The sequence below is a fragment of the Microtus ochrogaster genome, chromosome 6 (genome assembly GCF_000317375.1).
Source record: "Microtus ochrogaster isolate Prairie Vole_2 chromosome 6, MicOch1.0, whole genome shotgun sequence".
NCBI lineage: Eukaryota > Metazoa > Chordata > Mammalia > Rodentia > Cricetidae > Microtus > Microtus ochrogaster.
The window spans coordinates 78,304,193-78,307,286 of NC_022013.1; the positions used below are offsets into that span (position 1 = coordinate 78,304,193).

The 3,094-nt window shown below is 46.5% G+C and overlaps 1 protein-coding gene across 2 annotated transcripts in view; it reads left to right on the forward strand.

Moving 5' to 3' along the window:
- The window catches only part of Kcnh1 (potassium voltage-gated channel subfamily H member 1), a 297,541-nt gene that overhangs the window by 52,199 nt on the left and 242,248 nt on the right, over positions 1 to 3,094 (forward strand). The gene's annotated exons all lie outside the window — the stretch shown is intronic.

Here is a 3,094-nt window from a genome sequence, read left to right on the forward strand (position 1 = left end):
GGGCTCAGCTTATGACTGAAAGATTGCTAAGCAAGGTCTTACAACTCACAGATGTTTTCTCTCTGTTTCTTCCTCTTGTTGATGAAGGGACTTTTGCTCCTGCTTGTCCCCCTTGCTGCTGTCATGCGGCCCTCCTGGCTTCTGTGTTGCTCCTTTTATGTGTATCCCAGGCTGGCTTTTCCCGTTAATATCTACGTGTCAACTCCTTTATTACAAGTCGTTGCTTAACTACCATTTCCCCCACGTAGCAGTCAGGGTTTTACCTGAGAAGTAGCTAAGAGATTCACTGCAAGGAACTAGCCTGTTTGATTGTGGTGTTTGGCTGTGCATACGGCTGGTCAGCAGACTAGACACTCTTAGGAGGAGCCAAGGCTGAAGTGATGGGTAAATTCCTTCTTTCCTTGCATGTCTGTTGTTTTTCTCATGGCTGTGGCAAAATACTTAACAAAAGAAACTGGGGAGGGTTTGCTTTGGCCAAGGATTGAGGGAATGAATTCCACTATGGTGGGAGAGTCTCATGACGGGAGTGGGAGGCAGCCGGCCATGTTGCATCCACACTCAGGAAGCAGAATGATGAATGCGGCTCTCAGCTCATTTCCTCCTTGTTATTCAGTCTGAGACCCCAGCCCATGTGGGGTGGGTCTTCCCTCCTCACTTAACTCTCTCTGGAACCCCTTACACAGTCAAACGCCCAGAGATCTGTCTCTTGGGTGACTCTAAAGCCTGTCAAATTGACGGTCAGGATGAGCTTCACGCCAGGACAACAGCCTTCTGGTGTTGAGGCCTTTCATCGGGGTGGACGAGTCCTGGCGCAGCACAGAGGGCATTTCCTGTCCCCTCAACATTACTGGCCAGATGTTAATGAGGTCTGCGGCACCCCTTTTCCAGGGACAGGCACATCTGTGTTTGCTCGACGGCTGGGTGCCCGGGCCTTCATTCTCTCGTCAGGGGAGTGATCACACTCGTTTCCTTCAGCCATGCTGACCTCCCAGTTAGAAAGCAGCAAAGTTGCAATTCTGCATTTCATGGTCATTGTCCTGTGTTCGGTGGAAGACACCACTGTTTCACAGAAGGGGACGCACATCTTCAGTGACTGCACCTTACCAATACCAATATGTAATGCTGACTCTTATTGGCACATGTTACATCACACGACAAGGAGACAGAAAAGACAAAAATAATAACATAATTAAGCAAGGGGCGGACAAGTGCCTCATCCACTTCTTAACCTGCTTTAGGTATTTTTCCCAATACATAATATGTCTTATAATATAATATACCATCTACTTACAATTTTTATCTAGTCACTTATGTGTGAGAGTATGCATGCGTGTATGTGCAGATGCGTGTGCTCAGACAACAGAGGAGGACATGGAGTGTCCGCTATCACTCTCCTTACATTCTTTTGAGGCAGGGTCTGTCTCTCCCTGAATCTGGGGCTTGTATTTTCATAGCTCAGTCAGAGACCAGCAAGCCCAGCATCCTCCTGTCTCTACCCCCCTTAGAGCTGATATTACAGGCATGTGCGTGATGTTTGGCTTGTTACATACGTGCGGGGATCTGAACTCTGGTCCTTTGCCACTACTCACCATTCCTCTGTTGAGCCATCTCTGGTCCAAACCTACCCTTTGTTGTGCCTGTTGTTCGGGGATGAGCTCATGGCCTTAGAACCACAGCTAGCACTGAACAGTTGTTCGTAGTGTGACTTAATTCATAGAAACTGATTTAATGAATGAATGCAAGAAGGAAGTGACCTAGTTTTTTCTACCTGTCTGGCCCCTTGATTCCAGAGTGAGGCAAGAATCTGGGCCTCGTCCCAGGAAGCTTTGGCGGGTGCCTTACTGATCTTGTCAACCTTTACGGACTACTAGCTTTTGTATTTTGCTGATTTTCTCTGTTGCTTTTCTGTTTTCCATCTTCTTGGTTTATAGGCAATTGATAAATTGCGTAGATTTAGTTATTTATCTTAGCCTTCTTTGGATTTAATTTTCTCTTCTTTGTCTAGTTCCTTAAAGCAGATGTTTGGATAACTGATTTTGAGCTTTCCCCTCTATCAAAACGTAAGCTTTGATAAATTATAATTTTAGTTAAATTTTTATATACTTAGTTAAAATACATCTTTGTGTGTGTATGTGTGTGTATGTATTGTATTTGTGTGTATGTGTGTTTATGTGTGTGTGTATGTATTGTATGTGTGTACATGTGTGTGTCCGTGTGTATGTGTTGTATATGTGTATGTATGTGTGTGTATGTGTGTATATATGTGTGTGTATGTGTGTGTTGCTGCATGCACCCATGCACACTCAGAGGCCAGAGGAGGTCATCAGGTGTCCTGCAAGTCACTCTCTACTTTATTTCTTTGAGGCAGGGCCTCTCACTGAACGTGGAGCCGGGCTGGTGACCAGCATGGCCCAGCTGTCCTTCTGTCTCTGCTCCAGGCAGTGCTGGGGCTGCGGGTGGGTTTGTAGCCACATCTGGCTTTTTACATGGGTGCTGTAGATTTGAACTTGGGTCCTCATGCTTGCAAAGCAAGTGTCTTACCCACTGTGCCGTTTCCCCAGTCCTCCTCATAGTTCAGACTTAGGTGCTGCTGCGTGTCCGCACAGCATGGCTGTATTCTTGCAGAACTGGCCCCCAACTATCACGCCGCCTTGATAAAGTTGTTTCCTACGAGTCTTTTGGAAGCGGATGTAGTTACCCTGCTTCCATTTGATTAGTGCCGGGCCAGTACATCCGTCCCCATCTTGTCTCCATCTCATATTTAATATGGGGCTACAGACAGCATGTGGCTGGATTCTTTTTAAACCAGTCTGACAGGCTAAACTTAACGTGATTATGGAAGCTCAGGCTGCTGGCTGCCGTGTCTGGTGCCTCTGCTCTGCTCACTGCCCTTGGTTTTCTCTCCTGTGGTCTTTCTTCTCATTTTGTTTTCAGCTCAATATTTTTATATTTCAATTTTTTTTTTCGTTTTTTCGAGACAGGGTTTCTCTGTGGCTTTGGAGCCTGTCCTGGAACTTGCTCTGTAGACCAGGCTGGTCTCGAACTCACAGAGATCCGCCTGCCTCTGCCTCCCGAGTGCTGGGATTAAAGGTGT